The following is a 14,382-nucleotide window of genomic DNA, read 5'->3' on the forward strand; positions in this document are numbered from 1 at the left end:
TTGCATGCAATAACTGCTCGTATGAATTCCGATGGCTCTGGCTGAGGCCAGCAGTGTTTAAAACAAACAAAAAACACAAAGAAACAAATGCGCGCATACACACACCCCAAAAGCCTCTGTGACCTGACAAATTCTGGAGAGCCTATTAAACCCTGTGAAGCCTGTCCACATCTGAAGCTCATCTGTACCTTGGATTTGCTTTTGCATTCCTAAACCTTGACTCTTGGTCAAGCCAACTGTCTGCAATTTTTGGTTCAGAAACTGATAGTTAAAGCAGTAACAACAACAGCATAAAATCAGTAATGGTTCCCTAATGGTATTAAGCCTAATCAGATCTTTGAAATCGAAGCTGTATTTGTTAAAGGGCAAACTTTGCTGAATCCACACCATGTCCATCATGAAAATACCTCATTTGAAAACCACTAAGCCCATTAATTCAGGATGTTAATGGCTCTTCTCATTTTGATGGTCAAATATTCTTCAGCAGGGCCTTGGTGAGTGTATCTACTTGCTCCAGCCAGAGAAAGCCTTGCTTCTCAACTTGCTGCAAGTTACTGGCTGTGGTCATGTTACAGTCTTTGTAGATCTTAATCTTTAAGTGCCTCTCCAAAAAACCCAGTGATACCTAGGAAGGCATGAGTCATTGTGTCTATCTGATCAAGTTCATTAACCGAATTTTCTCTTACGTATGTTGTGGTCCTCAGCTGCAGCAGGGAGAGCTCACATCCTCAATGACAACTTTGTCTGACCTTCTGGATCTAATCTGTGGTGTGTTAGGAAGTTCTGAAATAGTGATTTATTTTCTGTGTTTCCATTATAAATCACTTTGGTTTTGAGACCTTTAATGTCAGCCATATAATAGTTGTTCTGGGCTAAACTTGGAGCAAGATCAAAGCTCAGAAAATTTTTCAAAAGCAGAATTTGAATTGATCACTTTTAAATATTACATCAAAAAATTACTGCTTCTGAAAACCTGTCTTCGTATAACTTCTGACTTCAATTTTAGCATTACACTTTGGCATTCAGCTTTTATTACTTTACAAATTAAAATTACTTTCTGTTCTTCATAGGCAAGGAATTTTTCTAGATGGATTTATTATGCATTTATAACTTCATTTTCATAAAAGTTACCCTACATAGACATGATCTAAATGGTTATACAAGATGTAAGGTCATTCAAAGAGAATGATTTAGTTTATTTCTCCTCTGCCTGGTCCAACTTTTAGTCCACTCAGCAGCAGTGGTGTGGCCTCTGCTTAGCAGTTCATACATAACAGCTCTATCATTACTGAAGAATACCGTTTTGAACAGAAACTCTAAGTGTATTTGGGGTACTGCATCAACATCTGCTGATCAAAAATAGTTCAGAATTGAAATCAGATGTTCTAGCTCTGCTGATCCCCAACTTTAAAGCTATCATTTGGAAATATTTCTGATCTCTAAATTTCTCGCTTAAAGTGCATGCTCCAGTCTACTGTACGCGCAGACTTGCAAAGCGGAGGCGTTTATAGCTGTAGAGCTGTGACACAGTCCTTGCGCTCGCTCTAGCGCAGGACTGACAGGCGGGTGAGTTATCCTTTCGGCAGCACTTGGCCATTGATGGTCGCGGTTTCTGGCACTTCCGTTCAACCTGGTTCCATTCAGTCTCTTTCCGTGAGGTTCCAGTTTCCTGTCCCTGGCAGGCAGTGTCAGTTCACGAGCCCACGCTGAACTCACGCCGTTGTCATTCCCTCCTTTGGGGTGCTTTGTGCCATTTTCCAGTTTTGAACAAGAAATGTTATTTTTGGAGTGCTTCGTTGCGCTGCAGCAAATTGGATGGAGGGAGGAGCTGAAAAAGTCTGCGAGGTTGTATGGGCAGAGGCTGCTTCTTGCTGTGGGGAGTGATTTGTTGAGGCAACAAAGGGAAGGAGCCCCCTCTTTCCACAGAATCCTTTTACCTGGTGGTGGTGTGGAAAAGTAGCGGAAATAGATTTTCTCTGCATCAATTACCTACTATCTTTCTCTTTAAAAACTTTTTTTAATTAGTGGCCAATTTGAACAGGTTTGACAGAAGGTCAAGGTTTGATGAGGTCTTACAGATAACAGGGAGCTACAAATTTTGTTGAAACAGGCAGAGGTATTGAAGAGAAAGACCTAGTTAATGTCTTCCAGGGAAAAGGTTGTAATACAAGTTCAACTCACTAAACATCAGAGAACCCATGTAGAAACAAGACCTGGAGACAAAAACTAACGAATGTTTTTTGTTGCTGCTGCAACAACCAGTGCTGGTCTTGCTGCTTCTTGATTTTCTCTTTAAAGTAAAAAGACCCAAATAAAAGCATACAAAGAGCTTTTTTACAAGGAACATAAAGGTCTCGACTGAAATTTCCACTTCTACTGTGAGATTCACAAAAACTCAGACTTGGTAGTTTCTCCTTATCACTCTGATGAGAGGAGTCAAGGAGATGCGTCAACTTGCTGAACATCTCAAGGAGAGTGCAGTCCTCCGTTTACAGCAACCTAAGAAACTGATCTCTGTTATTGGGACAACATCTGATTCTGGATCTCCTCTAGTAGAGCAGGCTTCCACAACACCCATTGCTGGACTTTGTGCTGGCACCATGCACTGCACCAATGCCCACTCACTGGGTACAGGCACTTCAACAGCAGCTCTTCAAGTTTGGTTTTGGTGGATCCTTCCTTCCTCTCTACATGTTCAACGGGGCTGGAAGACTGTGGTGGAAGTCCTCAACTGTTTCATGTCTCTTCTTTTTCCATTAGACTAGTGTTTTAGCTCAGAGTTGTGACTTATAAGAGGGTCATAGGTATCCATACGTGCGGCCGTTGGCAGAAGGCAGTCAAATTTTGGTGAGTTCTCAGTCAAGGCTCACCTGTCTGAAAAGTGCTGCTAACAAGATGAAGCATGGGCTTTCTCTCAGGCTGTTTTGATACTAGTTAACTGCAGAGATATTATAGGAAGGAAACACCTTAATAATTCTGAATCTTCTCTCTCCTACTCTCACTGCTTTTTAAGATTTCTTCTTAATTGTTATTTCCACTGTCCCCAGGACAACTCCACAGCCTCAGGGCCACCAGCTAGAGAAGGATGTCACAGAAAGGGTGACCCTGTGACTTTGCACTGTCCTCTGGCCACAGGTTTTCCAGGGACAAAAACGTCCAGTTAGAATGGGCAAGACTGGGGCAGATGATACGCAGTGGGATGGGTTTCCCTGTGGGACAACAAGCAGCTCTGGGGTTAGCTGGCAGGAAGCCGATGAACTCTCCAAAAGGCAAAGGTGGTTCTCTGCTGGCTTGGCTCCTGTCACCACCATGTTTCTCTTTTCTGACTCTTCTTCCTACTCCTTCACAGAAGCTGAGAAGAAAAATTTAATGCGTTCTGTCTTTGCTGTTTAGCTTGGTCTGCAGTTTAAACTGAGGTCCAGAGTTGAACAAGGCTGTCTTTTCAGTCTGGAAACTTCGTCCCTACTCCTAAAAAAAATAGAGGTGTGGGTACCCAGGAGAATGAAGAGGCCAGTATCTTTCTCTTCTGTTTGCTATTTGGAAAAAAAAATGTGTTTTTTTTAACCTTGGTTTTTTATGTCATTGATTTTGGTGATCACGTCATTTAAACGGGAGAAATACATCTTACCTGCCTCCATGCAACACTTTTTAAAATATTTCTCTGATATTCTCTTATTGGACTGGAAAAATTTCTGTTTATGTATGTATCCTCCCAACTGTTTTCATTATAGTTTTCTATCATGGCTGCTGTTATTTTGTACAGTGCCTCTAATCACTTACAGCTTTCCTGAGCCTATAGATGGGGAGGAAACCACTCAAAAGAGACCAGAGAGGTTGTGGAGTCTCCTTCTCTGGAGATATTCAAAACCCACCTGGACGCCATCCAGTGCAACCTGCTCTGGGTGACCCTGCTCTAGCAGGGGGGTTGGACTGGATGATCTCCAGAGGTCCCTTCCAACCCCTACCGTTCTCCGATTCTGTGATTCTGTCATCTCTCTATTAGCTAAAAGGCCTCATCAGAGCTGAGGTCGTGGAGAAAGGACAATCTATCTGGTTACACTAAGGCTGTCGGACCTCAAGACAGGTTTGCCAAGGTTAATTCTTGTAGGTTGCTTGAAATGAGGTGGGCAGCTGAAAGGTAAAATCCATTGATAGGAGGGAGATCTTGCTGTCTTTACTGCCACTGTTGTGATCTTTAGGTGTCTGCACACTCAGCAAGGTGCCCAGGAGATGCATTACAGATTGCTGACAACCCACAGCAGACTGAGGCACAAGAGGCTTTGGACCTGCATGTCAGGTCTGACAAGGAGTATTTTGAGTACAACTGGGTAGGAACAGGACATTTTGCTTCATTTAAAATTGTCCAAAAGTTAATTTTTTTAAATTCAATTTTCAGGTGCTGGGAAGGGACTATTGGTACAAAGATGTGATGATTGCTAATGGTCATCTGAGATTCTAATCCAAAATTTCTGTTGCTTTACATAAAAATGGTTAAAATAGAAAAAATCTTACCTTCTCAGATGTCAAAACAGCATAGATTTTTCACTGTTTTAATTCTCTCCAAAACTAAATTTTATTTTAAAATTATTTTTCAGGGTTTTTTCCCAATGAAACTGCCACTTGCTCTATAAAATTCTAATTTAAAACTTTTTCTTTGTGGATTCATTCTCATAAATTTTTAACTAAAAAAGTGCAAAATACCAGCTCACGTTACTGTATGTGATGGGATAAGTAGTTAATTCTAATCAAATACGTAACTCTTAACTAAACAATCTCACCTCCATAAGGAGATACCATTGGCAAAAGAGTCATGTACCAATTCGTCATAATACTTCCTCCAATAAGACCCTGTCCCAAAAGATGTGATGTCTCTCAGTGATGGGGTGGGTGTTTAGTGCCACGAATGGACAGCCCAGAGTGTCTTTGCTTTATCCTCATATCAGTGATTTTTGGCTAGAGATGAAACGTAGCTTTTGTTTACGTGGACAAAATCTTGCGAGTAGTTGGATCTATTCAACTGGAAGGACAGGCAGTCTTCTCCGCTGAGTGGTGGTACTATTCTTCACATGAATGTATGTGAGGGGTGGAATGATGCTTCTCTGGCCGCAGTTCATGCCTTTATAAATTGTTCTGCTCTACAGGTTTGTTGTGAGGCTGTTTGCATAAAGTTGTGAGATCCTGAGATCAGAAGTGCGAGGCAGGTGCAATGTGTTTTTTGCAATAACAGTTGTGGCAGAGACTAGGATAACCAGAATCACGAGCAGCACCACAGGACACTTGCTCCTGTCTTCGAGAGAACCTTTTGTCTTTCTAATAAACAAACCCCTAGCAATTTAGGAAAGGTTTGGAAAGTTTCCACTCTCTCTTCAAAACGTATACATGGCAGGTGGTACTTGTAGGCCTTTGCTTGAATCTCACCCCTTTACACAGCGCTCCCTGGAGAAAGGTCATGAAATTATATGAGAAAAGGGGCTGGTTCGCTTAATCAGTAAATATTTGTCAGAGTTGGCATTTGCAAAATGTCACGTTTTGGTCTCCACAGCTTGCAACAGGAGCTGTCACAGAGGTGTGTGTGCACCTATGGGTGGCTCTTCGATAGCAATTAGTGGAAAGCAGCTTCTTCAGTAGCGCGACGCATCTGCTCAGTCCTGTAATTGCAAAGCAGCTGGCACCGACAGCGGTGAGTATTGGGCGAATATGCACAAGCGCCCAAGCACTGCCTGCGCTTGTTCTGCCTCCCCGTTCTGGTGTTCCCCGGAGTGACCTGACAAGCTGAACTTGATGAACTGCTGCTGTTTGCTACGGGGAATGACCTGCCAAAAACCCGCACAGGCCCCGTGCCGCTGGGGCCAGGGAAGTGGGACCTCCCCTCTCCCCCCCCAGCTGCCCTGCCTCTTTATAAAGCAAAGAAAATTTCTACCCGAGTAAGAAATTAATTTTCTAATAACTATAGAATAGCATTTTTAGCCTTACGTAAAGATGTCAAAGAAGACAAAGATATGGACTATTTCTTAATTAAATATAGATTTTCTTTTGTTTTTTGCTTTTACTCTAAAAGCAAACCAAAACATGTTTGTGCCAAGAACTGTTATATCCCACCCCCCTTTCTCTCTTTTTTTTAATTGCATTTTGATATGCTTGGCAGAATTAACGATGAAAATCTTTCCAGCTGTGACTTTGCCAGAATCCCTTTCTGAAGCTCCTACTAATTTGGATTAAAACTGGATGGATGAAAGCCTCAAACAGCAAATCCTGGCAGTCGATTTGCTGAGGCCCCACAGCATATACTTCTCCAACTGTTCTTATCTTCTGAGGCAAAAGAAGCAAAAAAAGGAAAAAAAAAAAGAAAAAAATAAGCAAACATAATTTTGGAATGACACAGTTGTTAGCGCTCTCCCTGCCGTTCCCCTCCCTGGGCTGGGGCAGCGGGCATCTGCATGCAGGGCCCGGAGCACGCGGCCGGCGGCTCCCACTCGCCCGAGTAGCCTGCTAGGGCTCCCCTTTGCGGGAGGGACCTCTGGCTTTTGCTGGGCGAGGTTTTGATTGCAGGGTGGTGGGGTTTTTAGCACTATCTCATACCAGCTAACAGCCAGCGTGGATTTTAGAGAGAGAGTTGCCATGCTGGGAAGTAACTGTTCAAGATGGCAAAGGTGAGTGTGCAAGCCTGTCATTGCAGGGACGTGAAGCCACTGAGCTTCCTGAGTCCCGGCTGCTGGATGCTCACCTCGCTTGCTTAATTCTAGCAGTGTTGGCGCCGTGTTTTCTTACTGTCCAGGCTTCCTGGAGCCAGCAGCTGCAAGCTCTCCTGCTGCCACAAACAATTAAATTAATTTCTTTAAATTGGACAGATCAATCTCTGGCAAGTGGCCCGTGTTCCTTCCCTTCCTCCCTCTCACCAGGAGAGTCTTCTGGATGCTTGTGAGCTTACTAAGGCCTTGCTTGGTGTCTTCCTGTCTTCACGACCAAGCTGAGACAGAGCAAAGGCAGTGCTCCGACCACGCTGGCAGCCGCTTCCCGTGGCCTTGCCAGAGGGTGCCCTCTCCACCAGCGCAGCTCCTCCAGGTGTGAGGCTGCAGCTCACGAGGGCATCCGAAAGCTATTTGTGAGCACATTGGCCAGAGGGGTGGCAGGAGCTCCTTGCTGCAGATGCTCTGAGCGCCTTGCTGACCTGCCTGGAGCACCTCCTGCATGGAAAAGGAATACAGATACTGCCGGTTATATTTATGGCATATTCTGTTAATTGTTATGAACAACAGCAACAGCAGCTTTCCCAGATGGACCACTTACAATTTCTAGCGAATTTGAAGATTGTGAAGGAGGTGGCCGCTGCTAATGCTTTATGGGGGATGGTGTAGGCAGCAGCATCTACTGGTATGGAAAGCCATGCAGCCCCTCTGATCTCCTGTGGGAGACCTACCCTTTCCACTCATTTCCACTGGGCTGAGGGCTTTGTTTTTAAAGGGCATGCTCCTTGTCACCATTCGCTGCTGGTTTTCTCCATCGACGGTTCAGCAGGTGTGAGCAGATGGTTGAGAGGCTGCCTCAACTTACCTCCCAGCTGCTTTGAACGAACAGGGGAAGTGCAGTGACTGAGCTCTTCTTTCCTTCTCAGGATGCCTTGAGGTAGGGATGAATGTAGTCTCAAGGAGGCAGAAAGAGGAAAGTGAAATGTCTCAGCTGAAGTCCAGCCTGTCTTTCAGTCAGGACTGGGGTGTATTTTCAGCCATCATCTTGTGTATTTCCATACCAAATGTGCACAGTCTGTGAGCAAGAAGTACTTCTTCCCTGACTTCCACCTTTGCAAATGCATTTTGAGTTCTATAATAGCAAGTGGATTTTTTTTATAGTCATCCTATTATGAGCAGAAAGAGTTATTCAGGATCATGTATTCTCCCTGCAAGTTCTCTATAAAGCTATTGCCTTCAGATTTTGCCCTTGAACACATCTGCCACAACCCACCTGTTTATAGTATTAGTGCAAAAAAATAGGCATGAATTTGGACATGCTTCTTTGGACATGGTTTAATCAACTTCTAATTATTAACAATCAACAGGTGTTGAATCTTGCTTTTGAAATAATACAAAAATATTTTAATGGGTTGCTTTGCTTTTCCATCAACTTGTAACTCTTAGGCTGGCATGTCAGAATATAAAAGTTGATAACCTAAGCCACAAGGAACATTCCTTTTTGCATAAGCAATTCCCACTGTATTCAGTGGCAATAATGCATGCCATTCAGAGAAGAGTATTTAGGTTAAAGATAATATAGGAAGTTCTTTGTTGACAGTAGGGCTTCTGTGATCCTTATGGCGATAGTGGATTGAAATGAACTCCCTGAAAAAGCTGAAGCTTTTAACAGAGTAACCTAGTAAATGATGAATATTGTACAATTTTAGTTTAATATGATAAAAGTTTTTAATTCATTCAACTCTACAAGAATAACAAGATATGGAAGATTTTTGAATCCTTCCTCTGATTTTTCATCTCACTAAGAACCATTTATACTTCAGAAATGTATACCTAATTAACGAGAGCTAATTCCATCTAACTCACTACCAATGAATGGGACAAAACAGTTCATTGTTTCCCATGATACTTCATTCTCTCTTGATTTATGGTAATCAGGCATGGTTTGGGAATGACATTGCCAAAATTTGGGTTGTTTAATCCATAAAATACTCTGATTTTTTAGAATTTCAAATAGCAGGATTTCAGGAATTGCTACAAGTTTGAGAAAGCCTGCTTTCCAGATACCCATTTTGATTGGTATTGATTGCTTTAATCTCCTTTAAATTTTTTTATTAACTGGGTATATCAAGATTGGTGCTGCTGATCAAATTGGCAGGCCAGTTCTTTGTCTTTTACCAAACTGGCACAACATTCACTTTATTCCAGACACCTTAAGGTTCTGCAACACACAGACAATCAATATTTAGACTGAGGTGTGACTCACCTAATCTTTCATGTCAACATCTGTATCTAAAGCAGTGATGTTGGCCGCCTTCTAGTCAATGGAGAGGAGTAAGTCCAGAGCACTTGTCAGTCTTCTCTTCTAGAGCCCGTGGATGTGGAGGACTCAGACTTGCTCATTTAAGAATTACTCTAGTTGGTAATGCCTATTTTTTTACTGAAACTCTTTGTTTACAGTGAGGCCAGTTAATTCACCTTCATTTCATATATGTATATCAGCTGCTGCTTCTATAGTGCTGGATAAGAACATTTATGAAGTAGTTCTGCCTCTTCATTTTCATCTACTTTGTCCATCCAAAAGTGAACCAGTTTGTTTTTGATATACAGCAGAAAACAAGAACACAGAAAACAAACACACAGGAAAGCAAACACCCAGACATCAAAATCTCCTTTCTTAGTGCCTTTTGGCAGCCACAGAATTTATTTCCCTCTGTGCTTTTGGCCGCCTTACCAGTTTTCTGGCTTATGATTTCTGTGAGTTGCTGCCTACTCCTTTTTTTCATGAGTTATCTAAATACGTATATGGCTAATTTTACTTCCCCTTTCACTAGATTGTTACTTTATATGTATGATGCTTTGGGGAGCTGATGGATGAATCCTGCTTGGGAGTAGCGGATTACATTTCATGAAAGGTTCTGCAGATGAGTTATTGCTCGGCAGCAAGTCCTCAGCCTGCGGTTTCACAGGCAAGGAAGCTAATGTGACAGTGCGGTGCTGCTGAAAGGAGATGGCGTTGGTGCCTTTTCCCTGGTCCTGACTGTTCTCATGCTGTGCTCAGCTGAGTTGCCCACCCTTGCACTGACGCTGGTTCTTACTGGAGCCTTTCTTGTGCCAGTTCAACTTACTAAGCCAGCTGAAAACTATTCTTTTCGCTGAATAAGATTGCTGCAAGGGAGTGAATTTCCCTCCATCGGAGGTGAGCTGTTGGATCAGCTCGCTGTGGTCATCAAACTGTGGTCTCTGTCACATCTCCCCTAGAGCTCAGGCTGACTGTGGAGACTGCGCAGCTCCTTGCTGAAGCACCCAAGAGCCTCCTGGCAGGAGAAGGAAAGCAGCTGATGGTCTTTTGTGTCACAGTGGCCTTTGTTAAACATAAAACTGTGGAAGGTTGAAGAAGAAAAATCATTAGCTGCCTTTTTAAACGCAGACTGACCGTGTCTTTGAGAAAAGGAAAGATAAACTAAAAGTGAGAAGGATTGCCTCTGAGGGTTATTTACTCACTTGCAACTTATGCTTTATTGGTTTTTTTTTCTTTTAAATGAAAAGCTATGTTGTTGTCGCCACTGAAAGCTGTCTTTTCTTGTTGTGATCCAGGGACAGGGTGTGGCAAAGTTAACCGAGAGGAACCATGAGGATCAGTAGTGGAGCTGCAACTGGGCTTTTGGTCCGTGGCATTTAGCACCTCGGAGGGGCGTGAAGAGATTTGCAGCCCAGGGGCACTTGCAGCCTCCCTTGAGGTTCTGGAGGGTTTTAAGGTGTAGAAAAGTCCTGCCACAGTGTGTGCCACACCAGCAAAAACTTCCTTTTTGTGTGTGTGACTGTGGATCTTTAGGTATTCAGTGCTCTCTTTTTAAATACCTCCTAATTATCACTTCTGTTTTCCTTTCAAAAATTCTCTCTCCAAGCTGATTTGGCTCATAATATTTTCCAACCCTGTGAAACTGGCCCTTTTGGAGCATAATGTGTTTCTGATTTGGTCTTTGTCCTATTTGGATTTGCCTCTCAGTGGCTACTGATTTTTACTGAGAAATCAGTTCTTTCCTCTCAGTCTGTCAGCTGAGGGGTGGCCTGGGATTCCTTCAGTTTGGATGCTGCAGCTTTTTGACCCAGGCATTTCAAAGAACATGCCTGGGTAGCTGGTGTGAGGATGTGCTGTGGTTTTTTTGCTATCTGAGTGTGGTTTGGTGAGGCAGTCCTTGTCTGTGTGGGTAAGGTCTGAATAGCAGGACATAAACCAGACTCAGTGTGTGAAACCACTGACTAGTTACTCCCACCCTGAATGGTACAGGGGAGCAGCAGTGTTGTGTAGCAGGTTAAGTAAGTCGGTTAGCCAGCGAACAGCAACGCGCAGAGGAGTTTTGGGAGGTGTTTGGAACGAGATGCTATGTGTGTGCTCATGGGGGTATTTGTACCCTGCACGCTGAGATGATGAAGTGGTACAAGAGTGATAGAGCAGCAGCTGTGACTGCAGTAGGTACTCCAGATTTTATATCCTATCTGAAGCCTGAAGGGGTTTTCTGTGTCTGAAAGGCAAATAGGCATTTACCTCTGAGCCTGAGAACACCTTCCCGTGTGGAACATCTGCCTTCAGGAATTCAGAGTGAACACTCCTTTTATGTAGTGCTGTGGCCATTCTTTCTACAGATTACATGGGAACTAGGACTCCTTACTCTGCAAAGCCTCCAGCCACAGAGCTTGCATAATTATTTTATGTATTTATATAAATAAATAAATAATATAATAACTATAAATAAATAAATAGCTCTGGGGCCCCCAGTACAAGAAGGATTGGGACCTGTTCGAGCGGGTTCAGAGGAGGGCCACGAAGTTGATCAGAAGGCTGGAGCACCTCTCCTTTGAGGACAGGCTGAGACAGTTGGGGTTGTTCAGCCTGGAGAAAAGAAGGCTCCGGGGAGACCTTATAGCAGCCTTCCAGTACCTGAAGGGGCCTACAGGAAAGACGGGGACAAACTTTTTAATAGGGTGATGGGACAAGGGGTAATGGTTTTAAACTAAAAGAGGGTAGATTCAGACTATATATAAGGAAGAAATTTTTTACAGTGAGGATGGTGAAACACTGGAACAGGTTGCCCAGAGAGGTGGTAGATGCCCCCTCCCTGGAAGCGTTCAATGTCAGGTTGGACGGAGCTCTGAGCAACCTGATCTAGTGGAAGATGTCCCTGCTTATTGTAGGTGGGGTTGGACTACCGACCTTTAAAGACCCTTTCCAAGCCAAACCATTCTGTGATTCTATGATTTTATGATTTCAGTGTCTTGCATGCATTTGTCCTCACAAGATCCTTCTGAAAAAGATAATATTCCCATGTTAGAAATGTGACTTGCCCAAGGTCGCACATGACATTATGATGGAGCACGAAAATGAACATCTCTCGAGTCTCAGTGCAGCACCCAAAACACTCCACCATCTTTTCTTCTAGGGTTGACCACAAATGGCTCACAATGCTGTATGTCCACTGGGATTTTTTTCTGTGCTAGGAGAAGCAAAATGTTCTGAATCTGTAAATCTAAATCTGGATCTATGTGTGAAACTAGTAATTTTGTAGGGTTCTGTTGCAGCATTTAATATTTTAGTGCTTCTGGGCACCGTTTACATTCACTTACTTTGTAACTGGAAAGAACGAATGATCCATAAGAGTGTACTGAAAATACATGAAAGAAAGACTGATGTTAAAATTAGGGGGAAGTTCATGGTGAACTATAAAGTAATCGTCCACAATATAGTGCACTTTCTTTTGAACAAAATGCAGGTTATGTAAACTGTTTGGTACCATGATCAACAATGCAAGCAGATTTGCCAATGATTGTTAAATTTTTCTGGACAATTAGTATGATCTTCAAGTAAAACTTCAAAGGTTGTAATCTGCACAATTGGTTTCATTCACTCCAACTTGTCATTTGTAAGGAAGGTACTCTTTATTTTATACTGAACTACCTAGGAGAGGTCTTGATCTGTTTGCTGTAGTTCAGTATAAAATAAAGAGTACCTTTCTTACTAAGAGAATTAATCCTTTATTGTAGCGGTTATCTTCAAAGCTTGTCTGAAAATTTTTTTCCACAAAAGACCCAACTGTGTTAGGTTTTCCAAAGGAAAAACTGAACGTTTGTGATTGCTAATGTCAAGAAAGACTAATTTATCTACAGAGCATTGCTAGTCTGTGAGCACCGATGGTGCTGGGACTAAAATGTCCTCACAGAATTTCATTAAAACTGGTAAGTAATTGATGCTTATCACTCCACATCTAAGTGCCTGCTTTATTTAACTCAGTGTTGTGCTGAGATACTCAGTATGAGAGACACAAGAACAACTTTTGACTTTTAAGAAAGCTTTATCTTATTAATGGCAGACCTTCACAGGCGTCATATGAGAACGGAGATGTCATTTAAAACTTACTGTTCCTCCATGTCACCTTCAGGCACATTTTGCCAGATCTGAAATCTAGAGCGGTGTTGACACTATTCGCTCACTCCAGAGAGAATAGACCATTCAGATCCTCCTCCATCATTCAGCAGAGCTGTGACAAGGTGAAGAGAAAAACATCGCAACATTTCAGAGAGTCTGTCTTAGCCTTCTTCACAGGATGCAACACATCAGCGCTAAGAGAGAGGACAGGGTGGTGAGGTACCTCCAGCACATGCCTAGAAGATTATTTTCAAAGTTTTCTGTTTGTTCTTCTAGAAATGAATTCCCACTCTATGATGATGGATATTTTCAGTCTTAAAGGTAAGAGGCTAGTCTATCAGATTACTGGCTACCAGATATGGACAGCTGATTGTGTTCGCTGTTCCAGCAGCCGGTGTGTTTATGTCTGTGCTTAACTTTACCTTCCTAGCTTCACTGCTACAGATGGATACAGAACTGCTATTCCTAGATTAAATTAGAGTAATAGACGCTAGAGATGGAAAAGTACCTAATGGTCCATTTTTCTCTAGCTGCCAAATAGACTTTATTAAAAAAAGTCCAGGCAAATATCTTCCTTGGCAATATTTTACTGTGAAATATTACATCCTCATATAGTCTGGGCAGAGAGCAGGAAATCTAACTGCTTTTTGGCTTAAGGTTTTGCCAGTCTGCAAGCTTGGTACCCCAAGACTCTATTTTGGTACCTGTTGCCTTTTGCTTTGTAGATTTGGAGTGTCTGGAAAGTTGGATAGGGCAGTTTTTAAAGTGTCCAACTAATCTGTTGTGTTAATACCTATGTTCCAAAAAAGGGTGTAAAGAATATCTGTGGAATTGCAAACATTAAGCACCCAGTCCCACAGGTTGCTTTATCCATAACTCAAAGCACACGTGCTGTAACTTTGTAGTAGCCCCTGCCGTAACTGTAGGATGCCTTTGTAGCTACAACGGCTGCACGTACTTCACTTTGACTCACTGTCAAAAATACAGCTGTTCTGAGTGGAACGAAAGGGGTGCCTTTCTCCCAAATGATCCCTATCTGCTGTCTGTCCTATCAGATACATAACTGCACTGGTGCTTCTGAGTTTCCTCAAAACTGATAACAATATGTGATTTTACAAACCAGGGTTTTCAGCCTTCAAAGGCTTGTGTGTGTATGTGGAGGGGGGGAGTTGTGAATCTGTAGAAGTAACTAAAATGCCTCATTTAGGTTATTGAACCTGTAATGGAAAAAAAACCCCTGCAGACAATGTAACGGTTTAATTGGTATTCAAT

This window comes from Grus americana, chromosome 3 (genome assembly GCF_028858705.1).
Source record: "Grus americana isolate bGruAme1 chromosome 3, bGruAme1.mat, whole genome shotgun sequence".
In the NCBI taxonomy this organism is placed as follows: domain Eukaryota; kingdom Metazoa; phylum Chordata; class Aves; order Gruiformes; family Gruidae; genus Grus; species Grus americana.